Raw genomic sequence first — 16,453 nt, 5'->3', positions numbered from 1 at the left:
AAGCAATTCTCCTGCCTCAGCCTCCTGAGTAGCTGGGATTATAGGTGCGTGCCACCACGCCCGGCTAACTTTTGTATTTTTAGTAGAGACGGGTTTCACCATGTTAGCCAGGATGGTCTCGAACTCCTGACCTCGTGATCCTCCCACCTTGGCCTCCCAAAGTGCTGGGATTACAGGCATGAGCCACCGCGCCCGGCCTACGTATGAATTTAATCATAAATGCCCTTCCCCATTCTTCCATATAGTATTTTACACTGGTGAACCTTTGTAAAATATATACAGTTGCTCGTTAGTAGACATAGGAATTCTACAAGGATTTTTAAAGGACTTATATTAGATAATTCTATTGCATACTACCTTTAAAAATAGGCGTTCTTTTGTGTTTAAATTCGCCCTCTGGTGGTTAGTACATAGCAGAACATTCTAGGTGCTTTGTTTACTCACTGACGGGTGCTGAGGACACTGGCTGCTCCAAATTTTCTATGTAAAAAGAACTTACGAACGGCAATTTAATTTAAAGACATAGCTACTTTTGGTATGATAGGAGTGCTGATTTGTTTTGGGGGAGCAGCATTAAGACACTGAGGAGACATTAAAGCACTGTGAAGCCACTTCTTGCCGTGGCTTCTTGCAGGATATGCAAGTATGTACAATATTCGAAACAAATCATTACTATGTTCTTTAAAAACGAATAAAGGTCTTTCACACAACATTGCATTTATTCTTTCGAAATTGAACACAAATGTGGTGGAGACGGGACAGGGCAGGTGGAAATTCACTTAGAAGTCCTGATTGGCTAAGCCCTGGTCACGAGACCGTAAAAGAGCAACGTCTGTCTCTCAGAGCGACTCCCACAGCGTCCTTAGCAACCAGCCTTGGTTCCCAGCGGCTCAGAGCGCAGCGGTGAGTGATTAAGAGGTCCTGCTTCAGATGATTTGGGAGCTCAGGTTATTGTCATATTCACCATCCTAGGGCAACTGAAAGACCCACAAAGATCCTCACAGGGGAATACTGAGCCTCCTTTCTCAGGGTCCCATAGCTTTGTTAGAAGAAACACTGCTCGCAACCCCAGGCTGGGCCTGCTATCTGGGCCCCTCCTAAGAGTCTAAGCAGTCCATCCTGGAAAAGCCACCAGGTCGTTTGATAGGGGAAGCTTTTTTGTTGGGGAGAATAAAGGAGGTGGGAACTTTCTTATTGCTATGAATAGGGAAATTCATTTAATCTCCCCTGGACTCGCTTATCCTGGGGCAACCTTGAATTCAGAAGACCAGTCTTCACACATCCTCTGTGGTTGGTGAAATTGCACCTTTTTGATTTTTATTTATTTATTATTTATTTAGTATGAAGACTCTTTTGGACTTCAAAAGAGAAGGTTCAAAAATTTGGCGCTCTGTGTGTGTGTGTGTGTGTGTGTGTGAAAGAGAGAGGAGGGTATATTGGAGATGTGTAATAAAACAATTTTTAAAAGCCGTTAATCTTGAGAAAAATATCCAAGTTGTCTATTAGAAAAATTTCTAGGAGGGGATAAGACTGCAGTAAGAGTCTCTTATTTACCTTACCATCTTAACAGTATGTCTGAACAAATTCTATCATTTGGTTGGTCAAATAATTTGCTTCTTCAGGTTAGAGTCTAAATCTTGTATTCTCTAATGCATGTTACCTTTCCAAAGTCTTGATATAATTTTAATATTATCTGTTTTTCAGAAATTGTCTTTTAAAGTATACATTTTCAACCTCATTTTTATTGGAACTTTAAAAAAATACATGAAGAATTACTAGTAAAACTAAAAAAAGAAATCTGGGTCTGTGCCAGGTTGCAGATGAACTGCCAAGCACCCAGGCAGACTGCTGGAGCCATTTCATGAGCTGAAACATTTCTCTTTAAAGTATAAATATTCTTGGTTTGGGTAATCCACATACATACTTGATTGAAGGTAGCAGATTTTTATTTCACTAAGACCTATTCTGCACGAACCCTTATGATCTTAATGAGTAGTGCTATATTCTTGCTGAACGTCTGATTCATTATCAGAATCATTCATTGTTATGATAAATTTGATAAATGTTCCTGTCTTGAAGTTCATTGTCCGTCCAGAGCTCCTGGTAAAGTGTCTGCTCACAAATGCTTAACATTTTCCAAAATGTGTCCTGTATGTAGTTCTAGGAGATGATGTTCTAAAGATTTCTTTAGTCAATAAATTTTAAAATACTACATGTCACACTGCTACTCAGAGAGATGTAAAGTATATATGAGCATATTAACACTGAGAAATCTTAGTATATGCAAACCTACTTATTTTTGTCTAATCCAGTGGTTTCTCAAACATTTCACAACAGAAAGCTTTTCGAGGTAGTTTCATCCCAAGAAGCAGTATTTTACAGAATGTATTTTAGAAATTAATGTTCTAAACTATATATCACACTTCTTATTTTTGCTTATATTTCCATAAAACCAAATGAATTCATTTCTTTAAAATGTTTCCTGCTGATTCATTACAATACCAAAGAAAACAAATCTCTTTAAAAAATATACCACCTTAGTAAATTATTTTATTCCTATTACTTTCATTGCATTTTCAACAGTAATATAATAAATCACTTGCTAAATCTATATCGACTTTAGGATTACTAGCTTCTTACTGTAACATGGCAAGTTTTTTTGTTGAAACCATATTTTTAACTTTATAATATTTATTATGTAGCAGGTGCTCTATACCTATCTGGTGAATGAATAAATAAAAGATAATTGATTTCTCTTTTAGAGTTCCTTTCTGCAGAAGACTAGTCATTTAACTATTTGGTGAATGAATAAATAAAAATAGTTGATTTATCTTTTAGGATGCCTTTCTGCAGAAGGCCAGTTAAATGATCTTAACAGTAGTCCATCAGAAAAATGATGAGAACCTAATCTCATGGCAGTGGCCGTGATCTAGGATTTGATTCCTGATTGTTTTGGGAAGTTATAGAGAGCATGGAATTGAGGATAACTCTGAAATTTCTAGCTTGTCAGTTTGAGTGATTATATTAACTGAGATTTATTAAAATAATACTGGATTAAGAGCAGTGTTTAGGGACCTGAAATGAGAAAATAACAGTTTAAGTTATAGACAGTTTAGATGTTTCAAGTACTCGTCTTTGAGCTGGGTGCCCAGAATTCAGTTGGAAAACAAATCTAGAGCTCAAGAGAGGTCAAGATTGGAGGCAGGTGCTTGGGAGTCATTGTTCTACAGTGTGGTTTACAGCATAGGAATGGATGGCATCGACTCCAGAGAGGTGAGAACATGAAGAGAAGGGTATTCTGGCCACAGGACTGATATGAATATTGAAAGATATAAAGTATGTGAAAGTACTTTGCAAACAATAAAGTCCCATGCAAGAGTTATTATTATTACATTCCAGAAGGCTTACTGAAGAAATAGGTTTGAACTAGGGTTTTCAGGAAGGTGTGAGATATCCTAGGATTGTATTTGATGGAATATAACAGAAACTCGTCTCCAACAACTTGACTAAATAGGGATTTATTTTCTCAAATAACAAGAAGTCAAAAAGTAGGAATCTCAGAGTTTTTGTGGTTCATCTCTAATGCCATAAATGTTCCAGGCTTCTGTCTTTGTGTCCCATCATCTTTGTATGTGGTTTTCATCTTCCTGGTCATCTCTTGATAGCAAGGTGACTGTTCTATCACCATTCTTATGTCTATCATCCAGGGAGGTAAAAGAAATTGGGAAGGGACAAGGAAGAAGGTACTGTGCCTCTATCATGAAAGTGAACTTTACCAACATCCCCTACTAAGCTTTAGCTAGAACTCATAGTTGCAAAGAAAGCTTCAGGAGAAATGTTTTTTAGCCAGAGACTTTGCTGCTCCAAACAAAATTAGGGTTGCTTTAATAAAACAATGGAAGAGTGAATATTGGATAGGAAGATAGTGGTACCAAGAGATATAGCAGTCCCTAGGAGTATAGATGATAATGTATATAGGGAGAGTTGTGTAAACAGAAGTAATGCTTTGCTAATAGCTAACAGTCTATACAGATTTTGAAATTTTCAGGATACTCATTTAGAGTCTAATTTAAACATAATGGTACCCATGGATAATAATCTCAGTAGGCCCCCAAATATAAACAACTTGTGATCAATGTACTAGCCAAGAAGTAGCCATGATTTATTATATTTGAACTCTATTACATTGATACAAAAATATAATAGATATTTTGCCAAACAGGAAAACACACAGCCCCACCTGTCTCTTACATTTGAGGTATGTTTCTGATTGAACACATAGACTTCAGGTTATGTGTCAACTGGTCTAATGCCTTAAAGGAATTTCAATTAAAAACAATAACCACTGCCAAAACTCACAAAGGAGAAAATAGATAATCTGAATAGACCTATAACTATTAAAGAAATGGAATCAATAATTAATAGCCTTCCAAAACAGAAAGTACCAGGCCCAGATAGGTTCACTGGTGAATTTTACCAAACATTTAAGGAAGAAATTATATCAATTATCTGCAAGTTTCTTTCAGAAGATAGAAGCAGAGGAAATACTTCCTAACTCATTCTTTCAGGCCAGCATTACCCTAATGCCAAAATAAGACAAGGACATTATAAGAAAAGAAAACTACAGACCAGTATCTCTCATGAAAATATATCCAAATAGCCTCAACAAAATATTAGAAAATTGAATTCAACAGTAAATACAAAGAATTAACTCTGTGTCTACTTCTGCTCCTGGATTTGTTCACTTCCACTAACATACAGACAGATACACAAACAAGCATATAAAAAGTACTATGGCTGTGGTAGCCAGCCTCTAAGATGCTCCCAATAATCTTTGCCTCTTGACATTCACACCCTTTTGTAGCTCCTACTCACATTGAATCATGGCCCTTCTGTATGACCAATAAAATGTGGTGGCAGTAAAGTAATGATACAGGCTTTGCAAGGCTAGGTATAAAGGTATTTAAGCTTTCATCTTGGTTTCTTGGATTGTTCTCTCTGGGGGAAGCCAGCCTCCATGAGAGCACACAGGAAGCTCTGAGGAGACGTCCACATGAAGAGGAACTGAGGCCTGCTTCAACAGCCAGTGTTTACTTGACAGCCATGTAGTGAACAAACCACCCTGGAAGTGGATCCTACAATCCTAGTCAACTCTTTAGATGACTGGACTGACTGAACTTAGATGACTAGCTGACTGACTGACTGAACCTGCAGCTGCCATTTGACTGCAACTTCATGAGAAACCATGAGCCAGTTATACCCAGCCATGCCACTAACAAATTCCTAACCCAGAGGAACTGTGAGAGATAATAAATGGCAGTGAGTTTTGGAGTGATTTGTTATACAAATTAGATAATTAATACAACAGCCAAGCCTTTTGTGAGTTTATTTTTCTAAAGATGTAGGGGAAAAGGTGATTTCATTGTAAGAACTTTATTTCTGCCATGTCCTTTCTTCTCTCATTCTGTCTTCCATTTCCACCCTACCACATCTCTATCTTCTGCAGCCTCCCACTTAACCTCCAACCCCTGACAATGTTTTATGTGATATCAATAAAATACTGCCCTGGAATTCAGCACTCTAATGGTTTGGCTGCTGCAGAAATAATATTTTTATGTGTTTTAAGAAGTGATTCTAACTATCAGGGGCAGTGCCACCTGCTAGGCAACATAAATGCATGGATGTGCTTCTGCTTCTCTCCCATAGCTGCCTCTTCTGAGATTCCTTTTTCTAAGCCACCCTGGGATTCTGATGAATAAAATTATATTTTTCCTTCTTGTTTAAACGATGTCTTTCTTATTCGGATGTCTAATATACAAAACAGGTAAAAATGGAGCTGCTCTGGTCAGTCTAGGGAGGCAGACGCACCCCCTCTTACTTCCCAAACACTAACACACACAGATATATATATATATACACACACATGATACGCAGACTCACACATCACACATATGATAGCTTATGAGTCATTTCTGCGGAACATAGCTTGAAATTCAAAATTCTAGATCAGTATTTCTCAAGGCAGGAGAGGTTGTGATACTGTTATCTTGAGAACAACAGTTCTTTCTTATGGAGGTACTCTCTCGGAATTGAGGAATATATTTAGCAACCCTGGACCCTGGGCACTGAATGTCCGTTATCAGAACCCTAGACATTATGACAAACAGAAGCACATCCATGCATTTCTAGATGTTACCTAGAAGGTAGTATTGCCCATGATAGAACCACTTCTTAAAAGACGCACAAAAAACTTGTTTCTGTAGCAGCCAGACCATTAGAAAGCTGAATGTCAGGGCTACATTTTATTGGTGTCACACAAAATCTATCAGTGTTTGTTGTAATGTCATATGTTTATATTGAGTGTAAAAGACTGCCCCATGAAACTGTTTATTATTTTTACATTCAGGAGGTTATTCATTACATTATATTCTATCTTCTTTATGATGGCTTTAGAAAAATTGTCTTATAACTTTACCGGGAATAACTTTTTCCCCTGCAACTAGTTTGTTTTTAAGCAGTAAATTGTGGCTTTGAGCATTATTTTAAGATGAATGTATACTATACCTTTAGCAAGTGAGTATATATGAATTTGTGGCATAGATTTTGTATGTTCATCTCACTATATCTCACTTTCTTACCCTATTTTGTTCTTACCTATTTTTTTCCAGTTTAAAATTTAATTTTCTCTTATATTTATTTTTAGAACTCATCTGAAAGATTTTTTATAAATGACAGTGCATCAACAGTTGAGCATGTGTTAACGTGGAGTGGTATATTAATAGAAAGAAGCATAATATAGCACAAAGCACTCAGTCAAGCTTCTAGTCCAGAAAGCGTATGATTTTATCTGAAGTAATTTCGAATAAATTTACTTGAAAGCAAGCTATTCTATATGAGAAGTTGGGCCAAATGTTGATTTGGACAAAAGTGAATGTAGTAAAATGGGAAAAAAATCCTGAAGGCTGGCATCAAAATAACTCTTAAACAATGAACTATTACAGAGATTTCCACTTGAGTCATGACTCATGCCATCTTCCCCTCAAGTGCAACATAAGGTAAGCTGAACTTTGTGCAGATGTGGCCAAGATGATGGGTCTCCCTCTCCCCTAAGCTTCCAATCAAGGGTTACTGTATCTTATTAGTAGGGGCAGTCTGCCAGCATTTCTAATCCCCTTCAACTCAAATTTAAAAGACTAATTTCCTGGTGATTGTGGCTGAGAGGCTGGGGGCTCCCTTACTTCACCCAGTCTTCTTCATGCATAAGAAAGAGGCTTTATATTAGGTTCAGCAAGACAAGAATATTGATACCCTAATTTCCCTCGTTGCAACTTATTATAGGGGAGAGGTTTCACAAGAGAAGAGGCAAGCCAAGAAGACTGGAAGCTACTGCTCTGCTCAGCTCCTAGAATAGTGGCTTGGAGACTGCCCAGGGGAAAAGGCAGTCTGTAAGAAAAAACTCTGAAATCTTCCCCAAAGAAACTAACTTTATTTGAAACATAAGGTTCAAGCCTAATGCTGCTCTTGAAAATAATTTCTTCTCTAAATTAAGAGCAACAAGCTGAACTTCAGGACATCTAGTTCACCAGCGAGAACCAGAACAAGGGACAAGTAAGAAGAGCCCTTAAAACTATCTCTGCCTGAATTTAATTGGATCAGACTGCTGAGCAATTTATACTCTAGAGCATTTTTTAAAACAATAGAGTAATTAGTTGATAATTACTGGAGGCTAATGGGCTGGCATGTAACACAGAATGAGGCACACAGTTTAACAGACAGAGTAGAGAAAAAGACAGAGAGCCTTGCCAAATTCACTGTCATCCCAGGGTGACAGTGTGAATGCCCAAGGCTGTACCCTCTGAAGAGTGGCATCAAAAGCTTCACAGAGTGGAACAAATATAATTTACTAAAATATCCTAGCCAAGTCACAAAATAAGCAAACAATAACAAAAACAAGCTCAGAAGAGGGAGGAAGCAAATCTGTACCCAGAATTGCTACAATATATTCCCTAAAATAACCAATTTCCAACAAAAAAATTTAAGACATCTAAAGAAGCGAGAAAGTGTGACTCATATACAGGAGGGGGAAAAAGCTGCAAAAACTGCCTGGAAAGAGGACCAGATGTCAGATTTATTAAAGACTTTGAAATAGCCATTATAAATACGTCCAGAGAACTAAAGGAAACCATGTTTAAAGAGGTAAAGGAAGATATGAACAGAATGTCTCAAATGGAGAATGTCAGTAAAGAGAAAAGATTGAAATTTTACACACGTGCATAATTATATATGTGTGTGTGTGTATGTATATATAGCACATATATATGCAGCACATGACTGTGTGTATATATACACATATATACATATATATACATATATACACATATACATATGTATATACACACACGCAGCCATGTACTTCATAGTATTTCAGTCAAAGATGATTGCATATATGACAGTGGTCCCATAAGACTATCATGGCAAACCATAAGGCCTAGGTGTGTAGTAGGTGCTACTATCCAGGTTTGTGTAAGTAGACTCTTTGATGTTTGCACAATGGCAAAATCGCCTTACAACTCATTTCTCAGAACATATCTCCATCATTAAGTGACATATAACTATATAAATGAACTATATTCCATGAAATAAATGGAAATTCTGGAGTTGAAATTTATTAGAGGGTCTCAATCATAGATTTGAACTGGCAGGCTAAATAATCAGTGTACTTGAAGATACAATAATAGAGTTGAGTGCATTCAAAGAAAAGAGAAGAAACAAAATGAAAAAAATGAATAGAACCCTTAGAGAAATATGGTAACCCTTAAGCACACCAACTTTCATGTAATGGGAGTGTTAGAAGGAGAAGAGAAAGAGAAAGGAGTATAAAAAATATTCAAGGAGATAATGGCAAAAAAACTTCACAAACACTAAAAAATATTAATCTTCACACCTAAGAAGCTCAGTGAACTCCAATTAGGATAAATACAGAAGAAATCCACTCTCAGACGTTTCATAGGAAAAATGCTGGAAGCTAACTGCAAAGAGAAAATCTGGAAAGCAGCAAGAGAAAATGACTCATCACATACAAAGAACATAAATAAGATTAACAGCTATCCAGAAATGCTTCTCACTCATCACATACAAAGAACATAAATAAGATTAACAGCTATCCAGAAATGCTTCTCATCAATATAATTTTGCAATTTAATATTTTTACCTTAAGATGTATTCTGTTTTGAAAACTTCATAATAATCCTGGTATGGATACCGTTCTTAATCACCTATCTGAAAGCCTTGGAGGTAGACTTTTGGAATTCAGATTTTTTCTGATTTTTAAAATGATAACACAGAATATCCCCAATGAAGTCTATCTAGCACGGCATTCTATAATCAAATACATAAACATATTTGCAAACAAATATATGTAGATTTATACTAAATTTGACAAATATGTATATAATTTTAATATTACAGTTTATATAGAAATAAACTGACAAGTGAAATAATTGGATAATTAAAGACCAAAAATATTCAGATCCTTCTTAGTTCTAAGAAAAATATTCAATATACTTTTAAACACATACTGATTTGGACTAAGTTAAAGACCTTGTATTAGTCCATTCTCACTGCTATACACATACTACCTGAGACTGGGTAATTTATAAAGGAAAGAGGTTTAATTGACTCACAGTTCCACATAGCTGGGGAGGCCTCAGGAAACATGCAATTGTGGCAGAAAGCAAAGGGGAAGCAAGGACCTTCACATGGTGTCAGGAGAGAGAAGAGTGAGGAGTGAAAGGGGGAGAGCCCCTTATAAAACCATCAAATCTCCTGATAACTCCCTCATTATCATGAGAACAGCATGGAAGAAACCACCCCATGATCCAGTCACCTCCCACCAAGTTCCTCTCTCAACATGTGAGGATTATGGAGGTTACAATTCAAGATGAGATTTGGGTGGGGACAGAGCCAAATCATATCAGACCTGTATATAAACACAATGACTTAAATCGTACCTTAGGTTGCTTAAGGACATTGGGCAAGAGGACACATCAGTTTTGCTATCTTTGTTGTCAGATGGGATTTGAGCAACTTATGATGGGCTGGAAGCAGAATTACTGAGTAATGAGTTAATACTTTGATAGTTGGCCTTTTAAATGACTTTTTCAAGGATCATGTCAAATCAGCATGGGTCCAAGTATTAGCAACAGAGTAAATGGCGTCATTAATACTGAACTCATTCAGATCTTGGATTCTTGGACCTCTGTTAACTACAGCTAGCCCACAGTTAAAGAAAACTTTATACTTTTATTAATAGAATATAAAATTTCATGGCCATATGTCTTTGTCACAGATGTTACATTGTGTGTGTGTGTGTGTGGCGGGGGGTGGGGTAACAAATACTGAAAATGTTACTTTTTACAAGAGGACCAGGAGAGGATATAAAGAGCAGTTGTCTGAGAAGAATAAATTTTACAGTTTTTGTTCTAGTCCAGATTGCCTATAATGACCTCATGTCCCTGGTACAAAGTGGTCTTTCAAGTAGTCTAGAAATACTCTGATTATCCCTACTTTATTGTCTGCTTAGTGATGGATAGACAAATTGCTGTATACTTCATACACTGTGTGCATTGGCTTTTTGTAATTACTGTCCAGTTTATCCTGTACCATTGCTACACACACAAAAGAAGCCAACCAGTGCTTAGTGTCCTTAAAACCTGTAGCTTTCCTTCCTCAGTCATGGTTAATGTTCTTCTAAAACATAGCACCAGTACAGAACTGTTTCTTCAAGTTTAGGACTAAGGTTAGTTGGCAAAAAGAGTGACAATCTGTAAAACAGGGATCCCCATAACCCTGGCCACAGACTAATGCTGTGGCCTCTTAGTAACCACAGCAAGAGGTGAGTGGTGAGTGAGCAAATGAAGTTTCATCTGTATTTATAGCCACTCCCCTTTGCTTACATTACCACTTGACCTCTACCTCCTGTCAGATCAGCAGCAGCATTAGATTCTCATAGGAGTGCAAACTCTATTGTGAACTGTGCATGCAAGAGATCTTGGTTGTGAGCTCCTTATGAGAATCTAATGACTGATGATCTGTCACTGTCTCCCATCGCCAACAGATGGAACTGTCTGGTTGCAGGAAAACAAGCTTAGGGCTCCCACTGATTCTACATTATGGGGAGTTGTATAATTATTTCATTATTATTTACAATGTAACAATAATAGAAATAAAGTGCATCGTAAATGGAATGCACTTGAATCATCTGAAAATAATTCTCCCACCCCATCTATGGAAAAATTTTCTTCCACCAAACTGGTCTCTGGTGCCAAAAAGATCGGGGCCCCCTGCTGTAAAATATTTGAGGAAATGTATTCTGAGCCAAATATGAGTGCCCATGGCCCATGACACAGTCCTCAGGAGACCCTAAGAATATGTGCCCAAGGTGGTCAGGGTACAGCTTGGTTTTATACATTTTAGGGAGACATGAGGCATTAATCAAATACAATTAAGATATACATTGGCTTGGTCTAGAAAGGTGGGACAACTCAAAGCTGGGAGTGGTGGGTTCCAGGACATAGGTAGATTTAAAAATTTTCTGATTGGCAATTGGTTGAAAGAGTTATTATCAGTAGAAAGGAATGTCTGGTTTATAATAAGAGGTTATAGCGACCAAAGTTTTATCATGTAGATGAATTCTCCAGGTAGCAGGCTTCAGAGAGAATAGATTGTAAATATTTCTTATCAGACTTAAGGTCTGTGTTGATGTTAAATGCTGGCCAGCTTTCCCTGCATTCCAAAAGGGAGGAGGGTATAATGAGGCATGTCTGACCACCCCCTGCTTTCCATCATGGCCTGAACCAGTCTTTTAGGTTAACTCTGGAGTGCCCTGGCTGAGAGGAAGGAGTCCATTCAGATGGTTAGGGTCGAAGCGGGCTTAGAATTTTATTTTTGGTTTGCAGCTTTCATCAGGTATCACCTTAGAAAATGTATTAATGTAATTGTCAGCAGAATGTATTTTCATAAAGATATTCAGATATTTTATATCAAGAAGCTTCCTAACTTTCTACAGCCAATCTTTTGAATATTTACACTGACATTCAGTGTTCAGTTCTTCATGATCAATTCTGTCTTGTTTAGTGAGCCACAAATCAATCATTTCCTCTATTCAGTTTAGTATTATTTCTTATGTTCACTGGTCATTTACATTTAGTCTCTATACTTTTGCTTGCTTTTCTTAGTCCTTTTAATTACAAAATTTATTTCTTCAGCCTATGGATTTTTTTTCATAATTTCTTTAATTACTGTTTCATCTCTATTGATTCCTTCGCTCCTTCATGAATGACCTAAATGACATTGATTTAGGCTGGTTAGATTACAAAACAATTAAAAGCCTTCATGTTCTTTTATGGTTTTGAAGAGAAAGAATTGTATTTTTAGCTACTTTCAAATTTTAGGTATATTGTTTATTGGATAAAGTTATTTATATTCTTTGAATGAAGGGACAAAATAGACAAGGAACCCTGTTAAGAGACAGATATGTGTAAAATATGTCTTATTCATATTTAAATTTATATTTGTCTATTCTCTAGCTCTTGTCATACTTTTACAGAATGTGATATTAATCCAACTTTTTTCTTGGGTAATTCTCCTAAAATCACCCCAGCATTATCATGGAATTTAGGATCTTCAGATGTGATAATGTTAGTTTATAGGTCAGTCCTTTTTCTCTAGATTTAATTTCCTAAGGAAAGGCACCATATTTTAATTGTATTTGTATCTCTCAAATAAAGAAATCTCAAACATTATTATCACTTTTATGTTTTGTGAAAACTGAATCAAATTGAGTTTTCTAAATGACAGTCACTTAAAATGAATAATTTGAATTCTATTTGGTAGTGCTAAATATAAACTGGTCAAAAATCTTTATTTTTAGTTTGTGTGTGTGTGTGTATTTCACATTGTGTATTGGACATTGTGTCAACTAAAAGGTTAAATAACAGACATTACACCTTAAAGAAATTTTAAGTTAATTTTATTCTAAGCCAATTTCGAGGATTAATAGCCTGGGAAACACAAACTTACCCCAAACTGAGAATATGTCCTCGAGTGGGCTATACAAGGCACAGTTCTATTACACAGAAAATAGGAGAAGGGGAGCAGTGAAACAAAGGTGACATTCTTTCTATTTTGATTGGTGCTCAGAGACTTTATACACAAGATAAAGCAAATATGTGGTTACCACTGTATGTAGGGTTAATGAGCATATAGGTGTTCTAGTCTCTGGAGGGAGATGATTGATTATATCCTGTTTTATCTGATGGACAAGGTTGTAATCAGTACGTGTCAATGAAATGTTTGACAGCCTCCAGCCCTGCAGCAGGGAGTTCCAACTTGCCAAATTATACTCTCAGTTAACAGACAAGATAAACTTCCTGTGGCTCAAAAGTAAAAGGAGACCCAAGAGTCCATGGCAGGGTAAGGGGTGTAGTCACACTCTCTGTCCTTAGAAAGTATTGCAAAATTTGTTTTTCTGCAACCAAGTCAAGGAATAGTTCCTGAAAAACAATTGCAGCTGGGAATTCTTCAACTGACCATTAAAGACCACCTGATGCCAACCCACCAACCACCTGGAACCAGCCAACTAAGAGAGGCTGGTGATTTGGGGTTTAAGTCTTCCCATCAAGACTGTTCCTCACTGCCCTGACTACAGTTCTTTGCACTGCAGTTTGCCTTTATAATTTCTAACTCTCTGCCACCCAGCTTGGGAGTGCACTTCTGTTTTACAGAAGGCTGCATCTTCCCTATCTGAAGATTGATTTTTTTTTAAGAAGATAAAGCTGTCTTTTTTCTCCATAGATCTCCTGGTCTTTTGTTAACAAGCTTTAGTTTATAGGCCTAGTTTTTGTTATCTGTATGTCAAATCAGCAGAGATCTTGGGTCACTTATATTTTGTTTTTCAAATTTTGAAATGAATAGCTTTATTGCTTTAGCTCATAAACTTGTCTTATTTTTTTTTCTTGTGGGTGCATAGTAGGTGTATATATTTATGGGACACATTGTATTTTGATACAGGCTTGCAATGCATAATAATCACAGTATGCTAAATGGGGAATCTATCTCCTCAGCATTTATACTTTGAGTTATAAACAATCCAATTATACTCCTTTAGTTATTTTTAAATTTATAATTAAATTATTATTGACTATAGTAGGCCCATTGTACTATCAAATACTAGGTCTTACTCATTCTTTATATATATATATTTTGCACTTATTAACCATCCTCACTTCTGTCCCACCACTTACCACCTTTCCCAGCCTGTACTAACAATCCTTGTACTATCTCCATGAGTTCAACTGTTTTGAATCTTAGATCCCACAAATAAGTGAAAACCTGTGATGTTTGTCTTTCTGTGCCTGTTTTTTTTTTTCCGCTTAACATAATGACTATCCATATTGTTGCAAATTAGAGAATCTTATTCCTTTTTATGGCTGATTAGTACTCCATTGTGTGTAAAAACATTTTCTCTATCCACTCATCTGTTGATGGACGCTTAGGTTGCTTCCAAATCTTGGCTTTGTGGACAGTGTTATAACAAACATGAGAGTGCAGATATATTTTTGATATACTAATTTCCCTTCTTTGGGGTATATACACAGCAGTTATATTGCTAGATGTTATGGTAGCTCTATTTTTAGTTTTTTGAGGAACCTCCAAAATGTTCTCCATAGTAGTTGTACTAATTTGTATTCCCACCAAGAAGGTATGGTGGGCTCCCTTTTCTCCACATTCTCTCCAGCATTTGTTATTGCATGTCTTTTGGACAAAAGCCATTTTAAATGGCTGACATTGTATCTCCTCCAGTGGGCTATACAAAACACAATATTTATATATTCTGATACATAGAAAATTGGAGAAGGGGAGCAGTGAAACAAAGGGGACGTTCTTTCCATTTTGATCGGTGGTCAGGGACTTTTTACACAAGGTAAAGCAAATATGTGGTTACCACTGTATATAGGGTAAAAGGTTTTGATTTGCATTTCTCTGATGATCAATGATGTTGAACACCTTTTTATATGACTTTTTGCCTTTTGTGTGACTTCTTTTGAAAAATATCTGTTCAGATATTTTGCCCACTTTTTGATTAGATTATTAGATTTTTTTTCCTATAGAGTTGTTTGAGCTCCTTATATATTCTGGTTATTAAACCCTTGTCAGATGGATAGTTGGCAACTATTTTCTCTTATTCTTTGGGTGGTCTCTTTGTTGATTGTTTTCTTTGCTGTGCAGAAGCTTTTTAACTTGATGTGATCACTATGTCTACTTTTGCTTTGGTTGCCTGTGTTCATGGGGTATTACTCAATAAATTTTTGCCCAGACCAATGTCCTGGAGAGTTTCTTCAAGGTTTTCTGGTAGTAGTTTCAGAGTTTGATTTTTTTTTTTTTTTTTTGAGAAGGAGTCTCGCTCTGTCTGTCGCCCAGGCTGGAGTGCAGTGTCACGATCTCTGCTCACTGCAAGCTCTGCCTCCCGGGTTCACGCCATTCTCCTGCCTCAGCCTCCCGAGTAGCTGGGACTACAGGTGCCACCACGCCTGGCTAATTTTTTGTATTTTTAGTAGAGACAGGTTTTTACTGTGTTAGCCGGTATGGTCTTGTTCTCCTGACTTCGTGATCTGCCCACCTCGGCCTCCCAAAGTGCTGGGATTACAGGCGTGAGCCACCACACCTGGCCCAGTGTTTGATTCTTAAATGTAACTCTTTAATCCATTTTGGTTTGACTTTTGTATATTTCAAGAGACAAGGGTCTTGTTTCATTCTTTTGCTTATGGATATCCAGTTTTCCCAGCACTACTTATTGAAGAGACTGTCTTTTACCCAGTGTATATTCTTGGCACCTGTGTCAAAAATGAGTTCATTGTAGGTGTGTGGACTTGTTTCTGGATTCTCACTTTTGCTTCATTGGTCTATGTGTCTGTTTTTATGCCAATACCATGCCGTTTTGGTTCCTATAGTATAATTTGAAGTATATTTGAAGCTCTGTAGTATAATTTGAAGTCAGTTAATGTGATTCCTCCAATTTTGTTCTTTTTTCTAGGAATAGCTTTGGCCATTCTGGGTCTTTTGTGGTTTCATATAAATTTTAGGATAGTTTTTTTCTATTACTCTGAAGAATTTCATTGGTATTTTGATAGGGATTGCATTGAATCTGTAGATTGTCTTGGGTACTGTGGACATTTTAACAATATTGATTCTTCCAATCCATGAACATGAAATATATTTCCGTTTTTTTGTGTCTCCTCTTCAATTTCTTTCACCAATGTTTTGTAATTTTCATTAGAGAGATCTTTCATTTCTTTGGTTAATACCTAGGTATTTAATTTTATTTGTACCTCTTGTAAATGGAATTGCTTCATGATTTCTCTTTCACATTCTTCACTGTTGGCATATTGAAATG

General features: G+C 36.7%; 1 protein-coding gene across 12 annotated transcripts in view; it reads left to right on the top strand.

The window, feature by feature from the left end:
- Window positions 1-16,453, top strand: part of TMEM232 (transmembrane protein 232) — a 326,702-nt gene that overhangs the window by 10,989 nt on the left and 299,260 nt on the right. For 2 of the 12 annotated variants that reach the window (XM_016953607.4, XM_054684514.2), the window contains exon 1: window positions 859-918. The exons of 5 other annotated variants lie outside the window; for them this stretch is intronic. The gene's annotated coding sequence lies outside the window, so the exon portion shown is untranslated. Of the gene's footprint in view, window positions 1-834; window positions 919-6,703; window positions 7,056-16,453 lie in introns of those variants that run through there. 5 more of the 12 variants (XM_024356683.3, XM_016953606.4, XM_054684516.2 and 2 more) reach the window with 5 other exon arrangements.

Source organism: Pan troglodytes, chromosome 4 (genome assembly GCF_028858775.2).
Source record: "Pan troglodytes isolate AG18354 chromosome 4, NHGRI_mPanTro3-v2.0_pri, whole genome shotgun sequence".
Lineage (NCBI taxonomy): Eukaryota > Metazoa > Chordata > Mammalia > Primates > Hominidae > Pan > Pan troglodytes.
This window is presented reverse-complemented; position numbering and strand designations above follow the sequence as displayed.